The sequence below is a fragment of the Ursus americanus genome, chromosome 22 (genome assembly GCF_024610735.1).
Source record: "Ursus americanus isolate L20-20 chromosome 22, mUrsAme1.1.p, whole genome shotgun sequence".
In the NCBI taxonomy this organism is placed as follows: Eukaryota; Metazoa; Chordata; class Mammalia; order Carnivora; family Ursidae; genus Ursus; species Ursus americanus.
This window is the reverse complement of record NC_142148.1, coordinates 7,152,955-7,180,455: the sequence shown is the minus strand read 5'-3', so window position 1 is coordinate 7,180,455 and position 27,501 is coordinate 7,152,955. Positions and strand designations below refer to the sequence as shown.

Sequence of the window (27,501 nt, the reverse complement as noted above, 5' to 3'; positions counted from 1 at the left end):
GGGTTTATCAATTTGACAATCCCTACTCTTTAATACCATTAAAACTCCAAACGTGGAGCCATTCACAGCTGAAATGTAACATTAAGGATAGGAAAGGCAGAATAGTTTATCTGTCGTAAAAAAATATCTATATATCTCTCTATATATATCTATATCATCTGTATCTATATCTATATCTATATAAAACTTGGGGGATAAGAAGATGTTCTTTGTAAACCATATAGTTATTTTTTTATTCCTAAACCTTCCCATTGCTTATATGAATATAATGTTTCCCTCTACTTGAGATCATAAATGCTGTTTAGGAGAGGCAAGAGGAAACAAGGTGAAGGAGATAATGTTTACAATATTAAAGTGTCTGGTGAAGAGAGAGAACCAAAATTGGGTGAATAGGTCAGAGATAATGATAGTAGGTGAGATTTCTCAGATAAAGAGTTCAGGTACACATTAGGAGCCAATGATAAAAGGGATAGGAAAACTATGTAAAATCTCAGTCATCTAAACATGTCTTTAGTTAACTGATATTTACCGAATACCTCTACTGAATAAGTGAATTACAATATTATAATTCAATTAGTAATTGAATTGAAATTGAAAACTGATTAATTTTCCTATACATGAACATTTTTTTTCCTATGGATACTGTATTGTTTTGTTGTGATCTGGCTATCTTTCCCAGAATAAAATCCCAGAACACCCCTGTGAATAGGAGATGATATCTTCCTTGCAGAAAGGGAAAAATTCCCACTATTGGTCTCCCAGGGAGAGAAAGTCAGGTGTTCAAAGTAGACAGTGTAACTTGAAAGGCAAGCCCCCTTTTTTCCTGTGGTTTTGTTCTCATAGGTCTGTACTTTGAGACGTATTCCCAAGTGATAGCAGGAAATTTCTTTAGGTGGGGAGATTGTCAGGGAAACAGGAGTCTGTGACTGTGAGCTTAAAAAAGATAAACTGTTAGAGGAAAAATCAATAAAATTGAAAACAGGAAGTCAATGGAGAAATCAATGAAACCCAGAACTGGTTCTTTGAAAAGATCAATAAAATTAATAAGCCTCTAGCCAGACTAGCTATGAAAAAAAGGGAGAGGACACAAATTATTAATATCAAAAATGAAAGAAGGGACATCGATATAGCTCCCATGGACATTAAAAGGAAAATAAAGGACTATTATAAACAATGCAATATCCACAAATTTGATAACCTAGATGAAATGGACCAACTCCTTAAAAGACACAATCTTCCAAAACTCACATGAGAAGATAGATATAAACAGTCTGAATAGGCCTATATATATTTAAAAATTAAATCAGTTACTAATAACCTTCCAAAGCAGAAAGTACCAGACCCAGATGGTTTCACTGGTGAATTCCACCAAACATCTAAGGAAGAAATTATACCAATTCTCTATCATCTCTTTCAGAGGCTAGAAGCAGAGGGAATACTTCCTGATTCATTCTATAATGCCAGCATTACACTAATACCAAAATGAGACAGCTGTCATAAGAAAACTACAGACCAGTATCTCTCATGAACATAGATGCAAAAATTCTCAATAAAATGTTAGCAAGTTGAATCCACAGTCTATTAAAAAAGCATTCATGATGATTAGGTAGGATTTGTTCCAGGTATTTGTTCCAAGGCTAAATCACATTAAAAATCAGTTAATTTAATCCATCACATCAATAGAATAAAAAGGAAAACCACTTGACCATATCAATAGATGCAGAAAAAAAGCACTTGACAAAATCAAATACCCATTTGGGATAAAAACTCTCAGTAAACTAGGAACAAACTGAGCCTTCGTCAACTTTATAAAGAGTATCTACAAAAAACATACAGCTGTCATCATCTTTAATGGTGAGAAACTAGAAGCATTCCCACTAAGATCAGGAACAAGTCAAGGATGTTCCTTCTCTCCTCTTCTACTCAACATTGTACTGGAAGTCTTAGTTAATACAATAGGAAAAGAAAAGAAAATCAGAAGTGTGCTAATTGAGGAAGAAGAAATAAAACTGTCTTTGTTGGTCGATTACGCGATCACCTATTTAAAAAATCAGAAAGAATCAGCAAGAACAGGAACTAATAAGCAATTATATCAAGGTTGTAGAATTCAGAGTTAATACATGAAAGTCAATTACTTCACAATGTACCAGCAATTTAAATTTAAAAACAGAACACCATTATACTAACACTGCCAAAAATGAAATACTTAGATATAAATCCAACAAAATATGTACAAGATCTATATGAGGGAAGTTACAAAACCCTGATGAAAGAAATCAAAGAACTAAATTAAATGGAGATATAGTCCATGTTGGTGGATAGGAAGATTCAGTATTGCCAAGGTATCAGTTCTTCCTGACTTGCTCTGTAGATTCAATACAATCCCAGTCAAAATCTCAGTAGGTTGGGGCGCCTGGGTAGCGCAGTCATTAAATCATCTGCCTTCAGCTCAGGGCGTGATCCCGGCGTTATGGGATCGAGTCCCACATCGGGCTCCTCCGCTGTGAGCCTGCTTCTTCCTCTCCCACTCCCCCTGCTGTGTTCTCTCTCTCGCTGGCTGTCTCTCTGTCACATAAATAAATAAAATCTTAAAAAAAAAATCTCAGTAGGTTATTTTATGGATATTGTTAAACTGATCATAAAATTTATAGGGAGAGGCAAAAACCTAGAATAGCAATCCAGTATTAAAGGAGAGAAACAAAGCTGGAGGACTGATGGCCCCTGACTTCAAGACTTACTGTAAAGCTACAGCACTCAAGACAATGTAACATTGGTAAAAGAATAAACAAGTAGATCAGTGAGACCGAATAGAGAGCCTGGAGAATGATCCACATAGATACAGTCAACTGATCTTTGACAAAGGAGCACAGGTAATACAATGCAGAAAAGATAGTTTTTTCAATAAATAGTGCTAGAATAACTGGACATATACATGCAAAAAAAATCTATAGACAGACCTTACACTCTTCAGAAAAATTAAATCAGAATTGATTACAGATCTAAATATAAAATGCAAAACTATAAAATTCCTAGAAGATAAACAGAGAAAATCTTGCCTTGGGTATGGCCAGGACTTTTTAGATATATTGCCAAAGGCACAATCCATAAAATAAATAATTGAAAAGATTGACTTTATTAAAATTAAAAACTTCAGGGCTGCAAAAACCAATATCAGGGGAATAAAAAAGTCACAAACCAGGAGAGAATGTTTGCAAAAGATGTATCTGGCAAAGAACTATTATCCAAAATATGCAAGGAATTCTTAAAACTTAACAAGAAAGTTTTTAACCCAATTTAAAAATAGGTCAAACCCCTTAATAGATACCTCATCAAAGAATGTATAGAGATGACAAATGAACATATGAAAAGATGCTCCACATCATATATCATTAGGGAAAAACAAAACAACAGTGAGATACAACTACATACCTCTTTAATGGCCAAAATCCAGAACACTCACAACACCAAATGCTGGCAAGGATATGGAACAATAAGGAATTCTCATTCATCGCTGGGGAAAGTGAACTGGCATGGCCACTTTGGAAGAGTTGGGTGTTTTTTTACAAAACTAAACCTCTTTTACCATACGATTAGCAATCATGCTGCTTGTTACTTAGTCAAAGGAGCTGAAAACTTATGTCCATACAAAAAGTGGATGTCTATAGCGGCTTTACTCAAAATTGCCAAAATTTGGAAGTAACCAAGATATCCTCCAGTAGGTGAATAAATAAGCTATAGTCTATCCAACTAATGGAATATTACTGAATGCTAAAAAGAAATGAGCTATCAAGCCATGAAACAATATGGAGGAAACTTTAATGTATATCACTAGGTAAAGAAGCCAATTTGAAAAGGATATATATATATATATATATATATATATATATATATATATATATATATACACACACACATACACACACACACACACACACACACATATATATATATATACACATACATACACACACACTGTATGATTACAACTATATAACAGTCTGGAAAAGGCAAAACTATGGAGACAGTGAAAAGATCAGTGGGAAGGATGAGCAGGTTGAGCACAGAGGATTTTTAGGGCAGTGAAACTATCTGTGTGATACTTTAATGATGGGTACATGTCATTATACATCTGTCCAAACCCATAGAATGTACAACACCAAGAGTGAACCCTAATGTAAACTGTGGACTTCGAGTGACAGTGATGTGTCAATGTAGGTTCATCAGGTGCAACAAATATCCATTCTGGTGGGTGATGTTGACCATTGGGGAGGCTAAGAATGTGTAAAGGCAGTGGGTATATGGAAAATCTCTCTTCTTTCCTCTCAATTTTGCTATGAACTTAAAACTAAAAAAAAAAATAATAGTCTTAAAATACACACATGCAAAAAAAAATTAACATATTTTTTCATCAAATTGGAAGTTTTCATAATGGTTTGGTGATATGGCCCAGCCTGGTACTGAAGCTAAACAGATATTTATGATTCTAAATTTGGACTGGGAAAAGTGCCACCATGAGCCAACGTAGGGTGTTCTATCCACAAAGAGATGATGAAACTTCAGAAACAAGAGTTGGGGGCGGGGGGGGATAAGGCAAGGCTCAACTGCCCCTCTCCATAATGTCCTTCTCTTTCCTTATCAACTAACATATTCCTGACAACGTCTAATTTTGAGAACTTTTTTGATTAAACCATTCACTTATCTTATACTCAGCATATATATGTTGAGTGAGTAATACGTGTTTGGCATTAATACTTTGAACAAGTATCTGTTGATCATCATTACACGTTAGATACAATAGTGACCAGGACTATTTCTCACCCTCAAGGTACATTTAGTCTTGGTATACTTACGGACACATCCATAAATAAAAGTGAATGTCATACTGTGTATAATATAGGAGAACTACAAATAAAATGACACAGGTGTTCATAGAAGAATTACGTTTCTCATAATTGTTGGTGTCCAGAAAGAATTGAAGAAAAAAGCTGACTTTTAGTTGGGTCTTCAAAGATAAATGAACAAGTTGGGAATAGGGGACACAGAATATTTTAGTAAGGGGAAGACAGTTAAGTCATGCAGTAACAGGAGGGCAGCAGAGCACAGGAAAGAATATTAAATGAAAAACATAGGAAAATTGAAATTGATTGGGGTCAAATTACAGAAGGATAAAGTCATGGTGACTGTGAATCTTAAGAAAACAAGGAAAAACATTACTAGTGAAGACCATTATAAAAGTTAAAATGGTCTTAATGAGATTTCTGTTGGATCTTGTAAGGCTAAAAAGGATAAGTGAAAATAATCATTTTAGATGTACAGTGAACCTAGAGAAAGCATTATCACAAAAGATCATTTCTGAAATTGAGACTATTAAGTATAAGGAAGATAATCCCCACTTATGAAGAAGTGGCAGAAAAATAGGTACAATTGGAACAAGATAGGAATATTTATTTCTATACTTACATTTTACGTTAACAGTTCTTGAAATGTGATGTGTAAAGACATGAATAGAATCTGATTGAAACAGAAAATTGGCTATGGAGCAGCAATGCAAAGAGAAGAATGGATTTTATTGTAAATAGTGCAATTTCAAAATTTTAAGGAGCCTATATGCATCTTACATTGCTTCCCTTACCCACCCCATCATTAAGATATCTTTTCATTAAAAAAGGAAGAAATAGTTTGGGAGAGTAATTGAGTTAATATCAAAGGGAAGTGCTTTAAGCTGTTAAGGAAAGCACTCTAGGACACCAACTTATTGTTACTAATGATCACAATAATAATGACAAAGAAACCCCACTGGTAGGGAGCCAGCACCTTGTTTTTGAAAGGGAGGAGAAAGGAAAGAGCCAGTGTGTTAGCATTGCCTATAGCACTATAGGGTATGGAGCCAGATGCAGGCAGGGAAGCAATTTTTCCCAATAGCTGCAATTCACTTCTTAGATCTTTAGACATAGAGAATCATCAGATAATGTTAACGAAAAAGTAGTGGGAGGAACCCAGATGCCCACTGAATGCAGAAGTCTCAGCACTGTGCTGGGACACAACTGTCAGTATTAGACACTGCTGTTATGATAATGGGTCTGATTTGGCACTCACCTATGCCACCCATCTGTTGGCTGTTTGCAGGATTAAAGCAAGAGAGTGGGCAGATTTCTTCCTATTCAAAGCATGAGCAGTTTGCCATTCCTCATTTAGGATTTAATGTGCATTTTAGGGAAATTGCTCCAGTAGAAAATGATAAGGAAGGGAAGAGAGAGCATCTCCTGGAGATCACAAATTATTTAGAGCAAGCAGCAAGAAGTACTGGTAAAGATGTTCATTGCGAAGACAGCCTGTTAACCCATGTTTGAAGAATTCTGTGGACCTTGCTTCGTATCAGGATTAGAAAAATAAATATGGACTCAGCTTTTTCTGAGGACAAGTTTATTTTAATACAATTGAAGTCTTGCACAAAGATGATTGATTAGCACTGTTTCCTTTTTATCACCTCTCCTTAATTCTATTTGTATCATGAACTAGACGAAGCTCAGACACAGGTCCTGGAGAATGTTGTTTTCAGATCTGGTTGAATTCTGATTTCCTGCTAATATCTCCTTGCCCAGCCACTTTAAGTGCTTATTTCTGTGTTCCCTTCTGCTCATTAGACCGTGTACTCACTGAAAGCAGGGTTGTAGTCATCTCAGTGTTCATAAGCAGAAGCATGGAACATGGAGGTTCCAACATGGAGAAGATGAAGGCAAATATTTAAAGAAAGAATAGCAAGAGGAGCGGGGGTACTTCATGTCCATGATCAGGTCCACCATGTCCAGTCACCTGGGCTGACAACATAAGTGATGGGAATTCTTGGAAACCCAAGAGAAGATCTCACGGCTCTCAGAGAAGACACACTGTAGCCATCAAGTGAGTATGTGTATGTTAACAGGGGCAAGAGGCTTCCCATCAGCACCATAATGTGGTCAGAAGATTACAAATGTTGCTTAACTGACTGGTGTCACTGTCATGGCCAGAACCAACCAAAAAACCATGATGACTCTTAAGTCAGACTGATGAGTCAAAATGATCAGTCATTCCTTCAAAGGGAAAATGTATTTCCTTCTTGTGTTCTGGAATGTGGACATAGTGGTGCATCATTTTGGATTATGGGCATGACAGTAAAACCCTAAGATTGAAGGAGCCTGGTTCCCTGACAGGGAGACTGTATCATCTTGTGATTGCTTTCTCCTGTACAATTACATGTGGGAGAAATAGTTTCTTATTTAAGCTAGCAGTATCTTGAATTTCCAACATGCAGTCGAACATACCCTAACTGACTTACATACTCTTGTCCTGCATGACTACTTCCTGACACTCTTTTCATTGTTCATGAAATCATGAACTCTTCAAGGTGGAGAAGATCTTCAAATCACTAGTTCATGGTTTTCAGTGAATGGACACAGAGGTATATTTGGAAGCATTGTCTCCAAAGTTGATTATGTAGAATCCATTTTCTCTCAATCTGTTTCCATCTACATTTTGATTTATTTAATTTCCTGCCACCTCTACATGCATAAGTTACCCATCTGCTTATGCCTCTCTTCTCCTTCACATCAGTAAGTTGTATATGTCTGAAATAATTGTGATCACCAAAGTCACCCCTAAATATACCAAAGAACATCATAGAAATGTCGACTAGGAAAAGAGTAAATTTGCAATATTCAAGTTTGCTAAATCTAAAAGCTTGGAAATCTAAAATTTATCTTTGATTCTTCTCTCACACACTCAACATCAAATCTATCAACAAGTCCTTTTAGATATACCCTTAAATATATTCTGAATCCACCTTCTTTTCTTCATCTACACCACCACCATTCTTGTCCAAGCCACCATCATCTCCACTGTGGACAACTACAGTTGTGTCCTCAGTGATCTGCCTGCTCTCCTGCTCTGTCCCTCTACAGCCCTTTCCCACAAAGTTGTAAGAATAATCATATGGTAATCTAAATTCGATCCTGCAACTTCCCTGCATCAAATTCTTCATTGGTTTTTCATTTCCTTATACTCATTACACAACTCAAGCCTTTTTTCATGACCTATAAAGCCTGTAAGAACTAGCTTCTCCCGGGGCGCCTGGGTCGCGCAGTCATTAAGCGTCTGCCTTCGGCTCAGGGCGTGATCGTGGTGTTCCGGGATCGAGTCCCACATCGGGCTCCTCGGCTGGGAGCCTGCTTCTTCCTCTCCCACTCCCCCTGCTGTGTTCCCTCTCTCGCTGGCTGTCTCTCTGTCACATAAATAAAATAAAATCTTTAAAAAAAAAAAAAAAGAACTAGCTTCTCCCTAGCTCTCATCCTTATTCCATACCTTTTTTTGTTTCTTTTGTTCTGTTTTTATTATAAAATAAGCAGAAAAGTTGAGGAATAATACAAAAGAACACCCACATACTACTTATTCTTTAGGTAATTCTGTTCCAACCATACTGGACACTTTACTCTTCCTTGAGTTTTTCATGTTCCTAATCATCTTACAGACTTTGAATTTGCTATGATCTTCTCTGATTTTAAATCTTTCCCTTAGGTCATTATGTGGCTATCTCCTTCTCTCTCAAACCTCAGCTCTTCTAAGAGACAGCTTCATTGACACTCAGTCTAAAGTGCCCCCTCAACTCTAGTCACTATCATGAATCCCGATGATTACAATGGTAACTTTCATGTTGTCTGCCTTTGCTGATCAGAATGTTGTGTCTTTAGAGATGAGGCCATACCTATCTCATTCCTATCTATAATCTTCAGTATCTAGAAGAGAGAACTCACCACAGAGTAGGTGCTCAGTAAGTATGTGTTGGATATTTAAACTGAAATAACTAATAAAAGAACAGTAACCTGAGATAGATGGGCACTCCCAGATCCTTAGCCCTGAGAGAATTTCCTTCTGAGTCACTGGTTGGTTAATAAATGACAAACAATAAAACCAATCAAACAAAAGTCAAACAAACCAAGAAATGATTGAAAGTGTTTTAGCTTACTACTGCAGATAAATACACACCTAAAAAAAAAATCAAATAAACACCAAATATCAATAGTCATTGATTTTATCTAATTTAATTACTGTTTGCTTTTTTTGTTGCAAGACCCAAGCATTTCCGGGACTGAGGGCCATCTTCAACTCTTTCTGCCACCGCTAGCTTTTCTCACATGATCCATTTAGCTGTTTCTTCCATCCAGAGTAAGACTCTCCCCAGCATTCTACCACCACAAGCTTCCAGTAGACTTGTCTGTGACACACAGAACAAATATTACAAGAATCTAATATTAAGATGAACCGTGCTCTCACAAGGGGCCCCAGTATTTCCAAGATGGTATCGTTTTTCCTTTTCGAAGATGGGAATGCAATCTCAGGCACACAATAGAAGCGGTGCCAATAAAGTCTATTCTTGTCAGCCTCACAAACAGCCTCATTACTGGTAACTGCAAACATGGTTTCAAGTTGCTGCTCCTGCCAAGCTAAAGTCTACGGATGCCGAGGTCGAGTGATTGAAAATTCCAGATTACAAGCAGAAGGGGATGAAGAGTTGTTTATAACCCTTGCTCATCTGCTAAAAGCCTCTGGCCAGAAACAGTTCTCTGTTTGAAGGAAAGTAAATATCTTCCGCAGCTGAAAATAAATGTGTTTTGAGGAAATTCTAGGCAGGACTTGTGGCAGGGAGCATGGCTTGCAGGCCTGGGGAAGGCATGGTGAGTGATAACTAGCAGTAGTTCCTCAAACCAGGGAGGTCCTGGGCTGAGATCAGCCAAGGCCGGGAGCACTGAGATTTAGCTTTTCTCTCAATATGAGATGGGATTAGTTCTGCTGTTGGAGAAACAAACCCCTCTTGGTTGAGTTTGGCTATAATTGGTAATTGTATCTTATTTGATGTAAGGGTTCTGTTTTCCCTGACTCCTTGAAAACCTGGACCACCCACCATTGAAACTGGTGGTGCCAGGATTCTGGTCCAATATCCAGGGACATAAGGACCTTAGCAGGGTTACTGCGATCTATCTTGGATTGTCTTCAACACCAAACTGTTCCTCAATTACAGCTTTAAGTAGGAATTAAAAATAGGAATAAATTTCCTCTGTTCCCCATATCTCTCCACATTGACATATACACACATATTCATTCAATTATTAGAAACTATGAATTGAACTCTTTCTGTGCACCAGATCCATCTTAGGTCTTGGTTAGGCAAACTGCCTACAGCAATTCAGTGGCATGGTCCCCGCCATCAGCTGCCTCAAATTTCCACTGGGAAACACACATAAGCCAATAATTATGATGTAGTGTGATGACTCCAATAAGACAGATAGATACCAAGGATTGGAAGGCTCAAATGTTGGAGGAATTTATGGCCTTCAGTTTGGGAGAGGAGGACTTAAAGCTGGAAACTGTAGAAGTTAAAGAGAATGAGATTTCCAGGTCTAGGTTGGAGATGGAGGAATTAAACAAGGAATTGTTTTCAAAACAAAGAGAAATATCGTTAAAGATTAATAGCTCTAGGTGGAGTTGTGGGCAGACCCTTTGACGAATGTAATGAAATCTATAGACTTTCTCCCTCAAGAATATAACGTCCATAAACAAACACATGACTTCTTTAATGCAGCTCCAAAGAGATTATAGAAGGCTCTACATCAGGGCAGGTTGATATCTAGGACAACTTTAGTCTAAACTGCCTTTATTTCCTTTACCTAGAAAGCAATGTTTCTGAAAGTAAAGGCTTGAGCCAACTGCATTAGAAACACATGAGATATTTGTTTAAAATGCAGATTCCTAGGGCTCCATGTCAGATCTATTTTTAAAAAGTTGCTCTAGTGTGAGGTCCAGGAATCTGCTTTTTAACAACCGCATTTGTGTGATTCTGTGCAATGAGATCCTTTTTCAAAAATTATTTTATTTCAGTTAATTAACATATAATGTATTATTGGTTTCAGGGCTACAGGTCTGTTATTCATCAGTCTTATATTAATACCCACTGCTCATTGCATCATGTGCCCTCCTTAATGTCCATCCCCCAGTCACCCCATCCCTCCATCCCTCTCCCCTCCAGCAACCCTCAGTTTGTTTCCTATGATTAAGAATCTCTTAATCTGGTTTCCTCTTGTTTTATTTTTTCCTGTCTTCCCCTATGATCCTCTGTTTTGTGCAATGAAATCTTAATTGTTCCTGGGAGATTCTGGTATATATGCCCTACACCCCAGGGCATTTCCTATTTATTTGGACTCACTTTGACCCCCCTCTTTTAAAGGAGGGGTGTTGCAGGCCTATATCTGCTGAGAGGCCTAAAGGACTTCTCTCACAGAAAATTGCAGAGTTCGAATTCTCTGGTTCACACCCCTCCTGTGCGGTCCATATAGTGAAATCAAGCTTTAGACAGCTAGCTCTGTTCCTACTGACTTCGTTCCCCTGGGTTTGTCTTCTCTGCTCAAGAAGATTGCAAATTCTTGGACTGTTAGGTCCTAGCTTCTCATCTTGTATCCCTCAGATGGCTGGGCCCGTGGTTTGTGCCTAAGAAGTATTTATTGGTTCTGGAATCAGTGTTCTTTCTTCCTCTTCCTTTAACACAGCTGGCCAGCCTCATTGCATCAGGATCCAAATGGTTTTTGTCACCTTTTGCACTTTGTTTTAGGCTCTTCTTGTGCACTCCTGTGTCTATAGCATCCAGTCTATTTTACTGGAAAATGTTTTGTTAGATTTCTCCTCGGCTTTGCCTCTTCCTCCCCAACCCTTTCATAGAAAGCCCTTTGTGTTGAGCAAACAGACTCTAATCTGCACATCTTCCTCTGAGCTCCAACAGGGCTGCCAGGTGAGCATCCCGACACCAACCTGGAACATCTGTTCAGGTGGTCCAGAGCAGCGGGCAGTGATTGTGTGCGCAGTTCTCTTGTCTGATGGGCCCTAGGTCCAGCACGCTCAGGGAGGAAGCCAGGAGCACAAATGTTTGCCTTGCCGGCTGGAAGTCCTGAAAGCAGCTGCCTGCTGATTGATGATAACTTGCATAATGACACTGAGTGTTCACATGCTGCCAGGCATGAGTGAGACCCTGCGAGCTCCCCTGTGCAAGCCCTTGCTGGTTGGCCAAATCCTTATCTTCCAGCATGCAGGCAACAAAAACAGCAAGAGCCAGAAGGTATCTGATCCAAAGATGCCCATTACTACCCCAATGGTTTTAACACACGGAGGGGCCGGAAGGGGGGAGGACTTGATGCTTTCCACTTGCAAATTCTCTAAGAAAACTACACACAAGGGGCTCAAAGCAGACATGACACCTATGAATTGGAATATCAGGGTAGGATACATTAGTATTCTTATGTTTTACGGATGAAAATGGAGTCTATTATGGAGCTCATAGAATTGACTTCTAGAAACATTTCTTTAAAAAAAACTCCTCTTCTAGTGAGGCCAGATTTTAAGAAAGCTACAATACTTAGGTTCATTAACTTCGTATAGAATTTTCTTCACTACTATGACAACAATGTAATCTTTGCGATTAAGACGGCCTACCAAAGTGGTTAAAAATGGCATTATAAAATGGAAGATTAGCAATATGCAGTCATTTGCATTGCTATTTCTCCAATGACTCTATTTCATTCATTTTCATTCATTCAAGAGTTAGAAACTCTTGCCACTTCCGTTGTGATTTATTCTAGTGGATTGTAAATGGTTGCCTCGCCTGCTGTCTTACCCACTGTTTGCCCTTGACCACATGGCAGAGAGATTTCCCAAGGTCACAGGGGGTCAGATGACTCCCATTAACTCTATCTAGTTGCCTTCGGAGGGAAGTATTCAAACTCTGTTGTAGACTAGAGGCTCTATCATAATTCCCCACTTCTCTCCAAATGCAGATAAATCTACTCAGCAAGGGGGCCTACGAGTTTTCACATAGCCGAGTTTCGGTCTACTTTGCCATGGACAGAGAACACGTCATTCTTTATCCCCAGACTTCTGTCCGCCCTACTTTTTCTGCCTTTCGCATCGGTGGGCCATTGCACTTAGCATATTGAGTTCTGCAGACTGTAAGTCTTGAAAGATGTTATCTGGGCTGTTAAAAAAAAAAAATTGGTCGAAGAAACTTGAGAAAATGGTAGAGATTATTAAAGCACACTATCATACTAGAATCTCTGAGCTATCCTATTATAAAAAAGAAAGCAGTTTGGCTAGTTTAACAAATCATTTCCCAAACATAGCTGAACTCAGAATACATTTTTTTGGGAAGCACCTCTCAATTAATGTGTTTCATGGGTCAACAATCTGGAAAATTTACTTCCCCCCCCAGCCAGATTTATTGAACATAATCAAATTCTGTATACAAAGAGACGTGGGCCTGCTGCTTCAAAACATGAGCCTTTCTTACTAATATTTTGATAAGTCAGTCCATTGAGGGTCAAAAAGCAGCTTACTCTATAATTAATAGAAAAGTACCCAGTGCACACTAGATAAATGACCTCACTTCTGGAACTTTATTAATTCTACAAGATAATTGGTACAGGTCAGATTGAGCCCCTATGACAGGCTGCTGGAGAACTGATAGGAGATGTCAAGAGGCCATTTGGTGAACTGCCACTGTGATGCCATCATAGTTCTGCATCCTAATGTTACCGTTATCTGATTCTACAGACACTGCAGGAAAATCAGTGGGGTCTGAGGTTAGCTTAGCAGCTTGCTGAACTAGAACAGATATCACCCCAGCATGCTCACTTGATGGGGGTCCCACAGCAACCCAGATTAAGTCCTTGTGAATCTGTGCATAAGACTCCAACAATGGATGGATTCTTCATTGTGTCCTTCAAGTGCTGCTCCAAGGTCACCTCTATCCTGCCCACTATCTGCCCAGCCCCGGATCCCACAGTGCATCACATCCTTCTCCACCCCAGGCTTGGAGTGCACGTCACTCACTCACTCACATGGAAAACTTACAAAGAGGCTCTTTGCCTCTTATGTACCCTCATATATATATAAATATGTAAATGCTTTTGTTTTCCTTATAGCATACACTTAGCAAAGCACTCCAAGACATTCTATGACCTTGGGCAAGTTACTGATCATTTTCAAACTAGTCAAGATTCCTTTGGTTGTAATTTACAGAGACCAAATTCAGATTAGTTTAAGCAAATGGAGAAGATTTCGTAGCTTGAATATTTGGCAAACACAGTGGTGATGATATTCTTAGTTATCCCTCAGTAGTTTTCGATAGAGGGTGATTGTGCCCCTCCTCATCCCACTCCCCAGGAGAAATTTGACAATGTCTGAAGACATCCTTGTCACAACTGCAGAAAAGTGGGTGCTTCTGGCATTGAGTGGCCTATGGAGGTCAGCACAAAAGAGTCCCCTTCCCTAGTGAGGAACTACTTAGTCCAAAATGTCAGCAGTGCCCAAATTGAAAAACTGTGATTATAATTAGGTCTAAATACTCAAAGTCATTAGGAATTCTTTGCTATTCTCTCATGTCTTCTGTCAAAGTTGGGTTTTATCTTTGAATAGCAGGAAATATGGCTGCTGTCTTCATCAGATCCACTTATATCCAGTTCTACGACCTAGTAGAAGAAAAGTCTTCCTCACTGGTTTCAGTAAGAAAAATACCAGAGAGTTCATTTGATTGATCCAAGTTTGATCACATGATCATTACAAAATCACTCCCTATAGATGTTACAATGATCCCAGCATGTCCCCATCTTTGGGGTGAGGATAGCAAAACTGTATTAGACAAAAGCAACATTTATCGTGCTTCCTTGGAATTCACTTTCTTATTTTAAAATAGAAACAATAATTTATCTCATAAAATATTATGAGGCTTATTTTTAATGCATGTAAAAAGTCTGACAGAACATTTGAAGTAAGGGACATGTTTAATGGTAGATATTATGATCAGCAGACAGACTTTTAAAATATTTTTATTATGGCAAGAACACTTAACATGAGATCTACCCTCTTAACACATTTTTAAGCACATGATGCAATATTGTTTCCTATAGGCACAATGTTGTATAGCAGATCTCGAGAATTTATTCATCTTGCATGACTGAGATTTGATGTCCTTTGAACAGCAACTCCCTGTTTCCCTCTTCCCTCAGCTCTAGTAACCACCATCTATTCTCTGTTTTTATAAGTGTGACTGTTTTAAAGACCTCATATAAATAAACTCATATAGTATTTGTTATTCTGTGTCTGGCTTATTTTTCTTAGCATAATATCGCCCAGGTTCATCCTTCTCATCAGGATTTCCTTTGTTTTTAAGCCTGAATAATATTCTATTTATTTATATACCACATTTTCTTTACTTATCTGCTAATGAACATTAGGTTGTTTCTGTATCTTGGCTATTGTGAATGATAGCTACAATGAACATCAGAGTGCGTAGGTTTCTTCTAGATCCTGATTTCAGGGTGTTTTTTTGGATATATGCTCAAAAGCAAGGTTGCTGGTTCATATGCTAATTCTATTTTGAATTTTGGGGGAACCTCCACACAGTTTTCCACAGTGGCTCCACCAGTTTGCATTCCCAGCAACAGGGCACAAGGGTTCCAATTTCTCCACATCCTCTTCCACAGGGGTTGTTTGATTTGGTTTCGTTTTGCCTTGGAAACACCCATTCTAACATCTGTGAGGTGACATCTCATTGTGGTTTTGGTCAGCGTTTCTCCCATGATTAGTTATGTGGGGCATCTTTTCACATACTTATTGGCCATTTGTATTTCTTCTTTGGAGAATTATCTATTTAAACTCTTTATCCATTTTTTAGTGGGCATTTGATTTTTTTTTTTTTTGCTCTTGAGTTGTGGGAGTTTCCTTACATGTTTTGGATATTAATCCTTTATCAGATTATGGTTTGCAAATATTTTCTCTCATTCTATAGGTTGCCTTTTCGCTCTGTTGATTGTTTCCTTTGCTTCACAGACACTTTTCAGTTTAATGTAATCCCACTTGTCTAATTTTGCTTTTGTTGCTTGTGTTTTTGTTGTCATATTGATTGGTAGATATTTAATGATTATGCCAATTAAAAGACAGATAAGAAAACAGTATAGACAATCTGTGCTCTGGGAAAAAAAAACCAGTATCATATGCAATCCAGAAATCAGAAAACCATTGTTTTTACTTCATTTTGATTTTGATTTTCAAATATCAGCAATTGGGTTTTTACATTTGCTTGCTAACAGAAGTATACCACAAGCTGATAAAATCTATCTGGTAGCTGTGGTCTCCAGAGTCCATTTAAAGTTGTGAAATATACACAGTTTGAAATGTTTGGTGTCAAGGCAGCATTTAAATTCTCAGACCAATTAAGTCTAATTATTGAGTGAATAGTAATACTTTTCTTCAACAATGTGATGGTTAAATTAAAATTCATTTTCAAATTAGAGGGTAACACCTACTAACTGCCAGTCAAGTGTTCATTTGAGGATTTGGTGAGAAAGAAAAAATAGAGATTAAAAATACTAACTTGAAGTGAGGCCTTTCTTTTAGTATGAGCATTATACTTAAATAATACAAAAATCTTCCTTTTTTAACCCAGGACCATGGCAAACCTAAAACAGACCTTTCTGAAACTCATAAACATAGCCTCGTAAAGATTTCAAGCATAGGTGAGTTAGAGGTAACTTATGGACTTAGAATCCTGGAAACATCCCATTAATTGTTACATGATTAACATCAAATCTCACTGTTCTCACTAGCTATATTAAAAATACATAATATTTCTCTTGTTTGACATGAGCTTTTGTGGAGAGCTACAAAACATAAACAGATAGATAAACACCTGGCTACAGAGATTTACACAAGGCAAAAAAAAAAAAAACAAACAACCTTATAATGGCAGTCAACAAAGAAAACCATCTCGTTGGGTATAAAAATCACTGAGTTAAATACGCACAGGGAACAATAGATGAGTAATACTCCAAGCTTCTATCCACTGTGCTATAGAAATATTTACACTGAGCTCAAATTTTGCTCACTGGGGGACAGATGAAGTGAGAGGCTCTGTGCAGTATGGCTAATATTAACCACATTTTCTGGTGATCACTAAACAGGGAATAGGCTCAATTTTATACTCTATTATATTTTTAATGAAGGCATGCAACAAATTATAAAGAATAATGCAATAGTACTTATGGATTCTACCATCCCACCTCATTACCCACGTGGATAAAATCACCTTGGGTTGTCCTGTCCAATTAAACCCTCTCCCTGTCCTTGCCCTTGACTCAACATAGTGTTTCCAAGATTTATTCATCTTAATACATATAGCTTTACCCAAACAACCTGTGATTTTTTTAAGAAAGAGAGTCATTCATATCTCTGTACCAGCTGTCTGTATACGAGTCTGTGCCAAGCCATTTTACTTTTGTCTAGTTTGTTATAAACTTACAATGAGCTTGAGAAATTGATCTTATCTTTCCTATTTTCTTTTCTTGCACATTTGGAAAAAAATGAGTCTTACAGAATATGAACAAGTTGCTTAGTTCATATGACATAATACCAAGCAACATAACAAGTGCAAATATTCAAGAATATACTCAGTTTGGGAGGATAAATATGTGCTGTTCTGTTACTTACAAAATGGACCAAATAAATACTTCTATTTTTCTAGGAAACAGAAGAAATGATTTCATATAGTTGAATATTAGGAATTCCCATTTCACACACTGAAGTTTTCAGGTTTAGAGACTCAGAAAGACTCTATTGGTTTATGTTGCATATAAGAACTCCATCATGGCAATATTATACACAAAGTAAAGTGGAAAAGAGAGGATATTACTTGACTGTTCCACCCTATGAAAATTCAAATTGGTTGTCTGCATGTAAGTTAATGATCCTATGTATCTGGGCCCATAATTAAGGGGCATCATTCACCATTTAAAAATCTGCTTTATTTAACACAAAAGAACATAATATAGCAACTGCTCCCACCCCCAAATATCACCCATTAATACATTTTGGTGGTGGCTTTGTGTGTTCATCATACTCACCTTTTAGCAATTCGCTTGTCTAAATTGTGGAGGATAAAATGTTTTATAATCAATAAAGCCAATTTAAGAAATGACCACTGTGACAGCAAAATAAATAAAAATGAGTAATTCCTCAAAGCATAAATTTAAGAGATTGTAGTATAATTTTGTTTTGATTGTGTTGATGTTTCCTTCCTACTCTCCCCCTCTTCCTTCCACAAAGGAATTTTCAGGGTGTGGTTTGGGTACATATGCCTACCAAGCCATATATTAATAAAAGGTTCACTTCTGGCACCGTATATGTGGTTCACAGCCACCTGCTTAATTTTCACCATGTCCTCTGTAAATTATCCATTCCCTTTCTAGGTCAAACAAAATGTATTTTCAAAGTATGTATGAAATAACCTTCCTTCATAAAAAAAGAAAAATTTAAAACATTGATTTTTTGCATTCAGGTCAATACTTGCTCTTTTTCTGAAGGAAATCTTTAAAAAGTCACAGCAATAAGGAGAAAGAGGTCTTGAGCTAGTTTTTCTGTAGTGAAACTATCCTTAGCCCACCATAATCTTTGAACAACATCCCCGCTACCAGGATCATCACCAGGGTGGTAATTGGAAATCAAATGATGACTACTAAGATAACTGGAGTCCTCCTATATCCCTTCGCCCTTCCCTAATTTTTTCTTCGGTGCCTGAAATTCTATTATTTAATATTCTTGCTTTCGATCAACAAATGGGTTGTAACTGGCAGCCTTTGGACCTCAACTCTTGGCAAAAGCAGCAAAGGGGAACAGAGTTCTTAGCAAAGTGACTAAGCGTATTAAGGCTTCTACACAGGGAGACTAAATTATAACTGTGTTTGACTAGAAGTATGTTATCTCAAAGTAGAGCCATGCTTCTAAACCTTGGCACTATTGATAGTATGGACCAGATACTTTTTTGTCTTGGGAGTCTATCCTGGACCTTGGAGGATGTTAGGAGCATCCCTGGCCTCTACCCACTAGTTATCAGTAGCAACCCTCCCTGGTTACCCTCTTGGTAAGCTGTAACAATAAAAATGTCTGCTGGGGTCACATCACTCCTGTAGGGCAGACCACCCTGAGAATCACTGACATAGTCTTGACAAAAGCATAGCCTGGAAATACTTCCTCACTAGAACAATAGTGTCTGGTGGACAAAGGATTTGTCTATTTTGTCTAGACCATATCCCTGGTATTTAGAATAGTGCCTGCTATATAGCAAGAAATCAGTAAATATTTGTGAAATGAATGAATAATTGAAACATCCAACACGAATGATGCTCCCTTCATAAAAGAGAATACTATCCAGATACTTCAAAGTGAGGGTTTTAATATGTTTGTTAATGTGGTTGGGTGCTCATGAAATATTAAGTGAAAAAAGCCAGATACAAGGTATGTCTAATTTATTCCCATTCTGTGGTATGAAAAAATATGTATCTTGAAGTACATGCAAAAATTGTGGCTATACTAGGTGGCAGGATCGCAGACTATTTTAATTTTCTTCTTATGCTTAATTATACTTTATTATGTACAATATTTTTATAATACAAAGTTTGGTTGTTAGTTTACAGAAGACATAATAAAGAGCAGGGTAGGCCAAACACACCACAGAAAGTCCTTTTCTAATTCTAAATTCTGCATAACAAGGTTTATGAACACTAAAACACACTAGGTGTCTGACCTGAGGGGAATAAACTGTTCTCTGAGAGAGCTGCTCTAGATATTGCCTGTTTCTAAAAATCACTATCTGTGTGCCCCGTGTTGTCCTGGGTACCATGGAGACCCAGGAAAAAGTTCAGAATCTAATTGGGGAAATAAGACCTAGACACAGGATACCATCGAAACAAAATGAAACAATATATAATGAGATGTTAAACTGTGTGCTGTGAACCCTGCTTTAGGATTTCATGGAGGAGAGGTCTCAAAGAATTAGTGCCCTGGAGAAGATGGGACTTCAGTTGAGTTACCAAGCATGAGTACGCTCAGATAAAAGGAGGATGGGAAAGAGCATGCAGTGTGGGGAGAAGAGGCAAATACTTTGAATAAGGGCACAAAGAGAAAAAATGAGTACAGGTAGAAGGCATCAAAGATGCTGATCTCATTGAAACAGGTGTAAGCACCACCTACCAACAGAGATGCAACTGGCATCTTGGGACAATCCTCTGTTAAGGAGAAATGTTCCCGACATTACCAGAGCTTTGTATACCTTTGGCCCCGGTTGTAGAAGCATTCTCAACAAAGGCAATTGTACACAAGCCATAGACACCCTTTGAGACATTGGGGCCCAGCAATTTTTACCCATTTATTCTGTTTCTCCATGACCCTGAAAAACATCCAGTCATTATAACCAGGAACTACATACATCTTCTCAAGTGCTCCCTAGAGGGTGATACTGCCCCAGCTGAGAACTGCCACAGGTCTACAGTCTATCTTTGGATGTTTTCGGCTGTGTATTCCCTCCACTTCTACCCAATTTCATGTGCTTTCTATGAAAGTTGTGAGCCTCATTGTGGGAGAACAGATTCTTCAGTCAGATACACAGGATGGGGATTTAGGCCACCCCATCTGCTGGCTCTATAATTTCAGGCAAATTACTCTACTCCATTCTCTGTTTTCTCATATGTAAGCTAGTATGAATGAGTGTGTTATGGGTTGCACTATGTTCCCCAAAAAGGTTGTGTTGAAGTCTTAATCCTCAGAAAAGGTGACCTCTGAGCCGAGACCTGGTGAGGAGAAATGAGCAATGCTAATATCAGAAGCCATGTGTAGCAGGCAGGGAAGCAGCTAGTGCCAGGGGAGAAAGAGCGTGGGACTTAGGAGGACGGATAGAAGTCTCCTGTGACTTACGTCCAGGGAGCACATGGTAGGCTAGCATGCAATTAATTCAGAGTTAGTGAGGAATCAAATTATGGAAGACCTGGGGGGGGTCACATTTGACATGGGTTGGAAATAATTCTTCATGCAATGAAAGGTATTTGAATGGTTTTCAGGTGAAGGAAAGGAAAATAAGAGAGCTTAAGGAGAGAAAAAAAAATCAAGATTCCAAAGGAAGGACTTCTTTCTAGGGAGGTTTAACCTTATACGTTGTTACAAATAATTTTTCAAACAATTCAGTTGCCTGCATGGGTCTAACATACATCATTGATGGAGGTTGTAAAGCACAGTGGTTAGGAGCAAAGAATCCAGAATTGAAGGACCAGGTAATAACCTCAGCTCTGTCATGTAACGGAGCGTGGCCCTGGGCAAGTTATATTTAGGCTTCAGTTTCCCAGTCTCTAAAATAAGAAATACCTAAGATATGCCGTTACCTCATAGCTTCAAACATATTAAATGTTAGTGATTTTTATAACCTCCCACCATTATCATCAACCTATAGAATCTATCATGGCAGAGAGCTTTGCACATGGTACTTGCAAATCTAGATTCTCTGGGGCATGATAGGGACCATATTTAACATTTATCACTGGTTTGTTGTGGTTTCTTTTTTTCCCCCAGGGCTGGGCCAAGTGTTTTGCACACAGTAGGCCATCAATAAATACTTGTTAAATTACTAAAAGAAGCAGATTCTCAGTATGTAATCAGCTCAGCTGAACCGTTTACCTGCTGATTTCCAATGATCTGTAACCCAGATATGATATGTCCTTCCATATTTATTCTCAATTAGATGACAATCTTTTAAAGGCCCTTTGAATTAAACCAGTATTGTTTGTACCAAATTTGAACATTCTATGAATGAGAAGCCTCAGGGTGAAAGGGAGGCTGTAGCTTGTGTATAGATTTTGTATCTATCTGAGTGAGACGATATAGTTTTGATGGAAAGCATCTGCTACAGAGCCATGGCTGAGTTGTGTAAAGTATCCATGCATATTTCATGTTATCTACAAGCCAAGGCTTAGAAATGAAAAATGAAGGTTGTACTATCAAACTCAGAATTTGGGCAGACATTTTGATACAAAATCTGTCTGCAAAGAGAATTAATGTACCCAGAATGAGGTAGACATAGCAACAGTTCAAAGGTATCTTTGGAAAGCAAGTCCGTAACTCAACAATGTCTTACACATAGTAGGTATCCATTAAAAGAATCTTGGTGACACAGATTATAAACAATAGTATTATATAGTGTTAAAACAGGTATGTTTTGGGAATAAGATAATTCAAATTCAGACTATTTGTGTTCCAAGCTATGTTTCCTTGAGCAAATTACTTATTCTGAGTGAAATCTCAGGGTCCACATACATCTCCAGAAAGACTTCTCTTATGGGGCTGTTAGTGTTGCATGAGAGAATGTGTATAGCACACAGTAAGTATTCCACCATGCATTACTTGTTGGTTCTGCCATTGTCGTCATTGTTATTTTTTTTTAAGATTCATTTATTTCAGAGAGAGAGCGGGGGAAGGGGCAGAGAGAGAGGAGAGAGAGAATCCTCAAGAAGACTCCCTGCTGAGCGCATAGCCCTATGCAGGGCTGGATCCCAGGACCCTGAGATCATGACCTGAGCCAAGATCAAGAGTTGGTTGCTCAACTGACTGAGCCACACAGGCGCCCCAATCATTGTTATTTTTATTATTAAATGGTCATCAATTCAATCATACACATCATATTCTACACAGAAGAATGGGTAACAGATTTCCAATTCAACCATAACAGAATAATGAGTAACTTACCATCTCTTCCCCACCAAACAGAACCATAAAACTGGATAAAATATATGAAGGCTTCAATCCAATTCAACCATTCACAGAAAAAGGAAAAATCATATAATCATCACAACAGATGAGGAAAAGCACGGAACAAAATCAGAGGCTTCCTCAAACTGTAAAATTTTCTGATGGGAATCTATGAAAAACACACAGGTACCACTGTATCTGAAAGATACCTCTTGAAGATCTGTCATGAAAGACAAAACAAGTTTTCCTTAAGATTGGGAACACTAAATTTTATTCAGCATGGTACCACGGGCACCAGAAATGTGATAACACCAAAATCAATAAACACACATGCAAATACAGGGAAAAAAATTAAAAGCTATAAACATTAAAATAAATAAATAAAAGTATTCTTTTTTACAGGATTTTATTTATTTGAAAGAGGAGGAGGGCATGCAAGAGTGGGGGGAGAGGCAGAAGGAGAAGCAGACTCCCCTCTGAGTGTGGAGCCAGAGGGCAGGCTTGATCTGAGGACCGCAAGATCATGACCTGAGCTGAAGTCAGGCACTTAACTGACTACAGCACCCAGACACCCAAAAGTATTTTTATTTACAGATTACATAATTGTTTATGTAGATTTTTCTAAGGCTACTAAATCTAATAAGGTGATTTAACAAGGTTGCAAGAGCTAATGTCAATGTATGAAAAGAAATTTTATTTCTATATACTTGCCAAAAATTGGAATTTATTTTTTAAATACTGGTAGCATGCGTATACATAAAATAGTGATAGATTTTATGAAACATGTGCAAGACCACCCTACTGAAAACACATAGTATTGCTGAGAATAAAATTAAGAGGATCTAAGTAAATAGATAAAACTATATGTTTTTTAAATTTCTGTATTGTTAACTGTCAAGTTTATAGAATTGATACAATCCTAATCATAATCTCAGTGACTATTTTTAGGGTTGTTAATTTGACAGATTCTATAGATTTATATAGAAATGCAAAGATTTAGACCTTAACTGAGGCAAAAGCAATATTTTAAAAAATTGCAGGGGCACCTGGGTAGCTCAGTTGGTTAAGCATCTGACTTTGACTCAGGTCATGATATCTGGGTCTTGGGATCAAGCCCCATATTCAGCCCCATGTGGAGCCCCTGTTTGGAACCCCTGCTCAGCAGGGAGCCTAAGGGGTCTGCTTGTCTCACAGCCCCTCCTCCACTCATGCTTGCAGGGCCGGGGGGAGCGGGGGGGACAGCACTTGTGTGCCCTCTCTCTCTCTCAAATAAATAAAATCTTTTAAAAAAATAGCAAAGACTTTCCCTTACCTGATTTTAAGATTTGCCATAATTCTACACTAATCAAGCATTGGCATAAAAATAAATGACCTGAATACATACAGAATCCAGAAATAGACACATATGTATATAATCAGTCAATTATTTTTGCAGTTACCAAAACATTTCAATGGGGAAAAGAAAGTCTGTTCAACAAATGATGCTAGAACAATTAGAGATACACATGAAACAAAAGATGAATCTCAATGCCTTCTTCACTCCCAATGAAAAGTTTAAATCAAGATAAACATAGACCTAAATATAGGAGCTCAAACGGTAACATTTTTAAAAGAAAGCATAAGAAAATATCTTTATGACCTTGAGTTAGGCAAAGATTTCTTAGGTCACAGGAAACACTAAGCATATAAGCAAAAATTTAATAAACTGACTTACATTCATTAGACATTATTAAGAAAATTTAACATGCATTCCATGAGTAGAATTTTTTTGAAGTGGTATATCCATTCAATGGATACCACTTAGCAATAAAAGCAGCAAAGTAATGTATGTTACAACATGGATATATCCCCCCAAATTGAGTGTTGAATGAAAAATGCCAGATCAAAGTGAATATATATACTAGATAATTCCAGTATATAAAGTGCTAGAATAGTTGAAAATTAGTCCAATTTTATAAAAAATTAGAACAAGGGCTGCTTTTGAATTAGTGGTCAGGATGGGCTGGAAAGGCACAAGGGAATCCATTAGGATGACAAAAATGTTCTGTATCTCTATAGAGATATCCATTACATAGTATATGCATTTGTCAAATCTTCCTGAATTTGTGGTATGTGAGTTATGGTAAGAAATACATATTTAGTCTTTGTCCGGGTTCTGAGAGCAATAAAGATGTCTTTTGTTATGTTAATGATAGCTTTTGGACTGCAATAGAGAACAGTAGCTGGTTGCCAGGGGAACTAATTCTGTGAATAGAGGGTTGGAACTTTCAGACTCACCTCCAGACTTCTGTGGAGGAGAGAGGGGATAGAGGTTGATCAGCCAACCTCTATCCAATGAGTTAATCAATCACGCCTATGCGAGGAAGCCTCCATTAAAATTCGAAAGGACTGAGGTTTCTGTGTGGGTGAACACTTGGAGATTTGGGGAGAGTGGCAGGCATGGAGAGAGCATAGAAGCTCTGTGACCTTTCCTCTTACTATGCCTTATGTATCTCTTTCATCTGGCTTTCCTGGATTATATTCTTTTATTATAAACTGGTAATATAGTGAGTAAAATGTTTCTCTGAGTTCCATGAGCCGCTCTAGCAAAGTAATCAAACCCAAGGTGAGGGTCATTGGAACATCTGATCTATAGCTGGTTGGTCAGAAACACAGATAATAATCTGGACTTAGAACTGGTGTCTGAAGTGGAGAGGGGTGGGGAGAGTCAGTTTTGCAAGACTGAGTCCTTAACCTGGGGGATATGATGCTATGACACTGAGCTGGTGTCCAAATAATTGTTGGAGGTGGGGGAAAACCTCCTCACACCAACAAGATGGAATTGGGTTCAGAACTCTTAGAATTATATGTGTCAAATTTGTGTATTTCACTCCGTAAATTTGCATCTAAAAATGGGTATAAAAGTATTATACTTGGCATTATTACTTACATATTATAATTTAATTCCAAATAAGACATTTTATACACCATCCTAAAATGGTATAGCATTGTCCATATAGAGGAAGAGAGTTATGTTTACATTTTATAGTTACTCGTGGATTTCAGGTGTCTTTATAGTTCATGTATTCTGTTAAAAGGCCAGAGATCACACCTGAGGTCTGTTATTATTCTGTTTGTCTTTGGTATGAAAATAGAGAGTAGGGGCACCTCGGTGGCTCAGTCGTTAAGCGTCTGCCTTTGGCTCAGGCTGTGATCCCAGTGTTCTGGGATTGAGCCCCGCATCAGGCTCCTCTGCTGGGAGCCTGCTTCTTTCTCTCCCACTCCCCCTGCTTGTGTTCCTGCTCTTGCTGGCTGTCTCTCTCTCTGCCAAATAAATAAATAAAATTTTTTAAAAAAGAAAATAGAGAGTAGCCCGCTGTGGGTATTCATTGCATTTATCCTATATTACTATGTTCTCTAGGAAAAGCTAAGTGTAAATATTGCTAGAATGATGGATTTAATAGAAATGTTAATAGAAATAACAAAAAATTTTTAAAAAGTATTTACTCTGAAATATATACACGAGAAAGAGTTCTTTCACCTAAATGATTTTTCACGATAATATTAAGTTCACCTTTAAATGTGCCAAAATATGTTTTTTATTAACTCGTATTTAGAATACTCACACTAAGTGCCAGGTGATGACTTCAGTGCCTCCGTGCCCAGTAACGCTGTGGATTTACAATATTAGCCACACCCCCAACCCCTGCCATTTTGCAAATGAGGTAATTGGCACCCTTAACCACTGGGCTGTGCAGAGACTGCATATATGACTTAGCTGGTTCTCAGTACCCACTTACACATCTAAGTGGCTAGTTACTAAAAGCTAAATGAGCTCATCGAATTCAGGAGGGCTTAAATATACACAGATTGTTGTTTTCCAAGGCCTGTGGCCATGGAATGAAGGACGGCTGTGTTCTCAACTTCTTGGAAAACAGAGGGTTAGGTTTTTAAGACCAGAAGAGTCTGTGTTTCTACTCTTGAAGACACCGTTAACAGCCGCCCTATCATTACGGCAAAAACTTTCTTACAGTGCCGAGTTCCTTTGTATCACCCTCTTGAAACTTAAATTAACGAGTACATTAAAAACTCAAAATTGAAACATGGAAAGATGGTATATAGAAGCCCTAGTGTTTTCCCCTCAGCCCTTATTAAAATGTCTACACCTAAAGTCTAACCTCAGAGAAGGTATTGTTTGCTGCGTGAAGATCTTAGCCACTGTGTGGCCCTTTCCCCTAGCTTGCCTTCTTTGAAAAAGAGGAATTAGCCATTGTTTCCTCTGAATGCAACGTCTGAAGTGACAAAGATAATGTTTTTCTTTATAAAGTCACGCACTCGTTTGTCCGCTTCCTGGGTTCAGATTATGACCATAAGCAACTCTTTATGGCTTTCCCAAGAGGATGGACCCCTGTTCGTTTTTTTCCAAAAGATGACAGGAAAATTCTTCTTTTGAAATACCAAAAAAGGCAGCATTAATAAAATAGCAGTACTACTAAAATTAATTAATTAATTAGAAAAGAAAAGAAAAACAGCAATCATTAATCATTGAGCCTTTCACAAACACCACCCCATTTATCGTGCATTGGGACCGGGAATAGGTATCATCTAATCAGTTCATACAGTTGGGGCTCAGTAGATTATATCTGCACAAAGTCACTCAGACGCCAAGAGGTGAAATTAGGATTTGAACTCACGTCATTTTGAGCCCATGTCCTGGGTTTGTATATTTAGCCATTGAAAATATTTTAACAAATTCCCTTGATTGCTATTCTCTCACAAGTTTAAGAATTATTCGATATTAACCTGTTGACCTTTTATTCTTCCTCACAGAATATTCCTCTTAAACACGGAAAGGAGAATAAAATGCACACCAAGCAGCCAGAATGG

At 37.9% G+C, this 27,501-nt stretch overlaps 1 pseudogene; it reads right to left on the bottom strand.

Moving 5' to 3' along the window:
* Positions 1-13,543: 13,543 nt before the first annotated feature.
* LOC123799393 (ragulator complex protein LAMTOR5 pseudogene) overlaps positions 13,544-27,501 on the bottom strand; it is a 53,261-nt pseudogene continuing 39,303 nt past the window's right edge.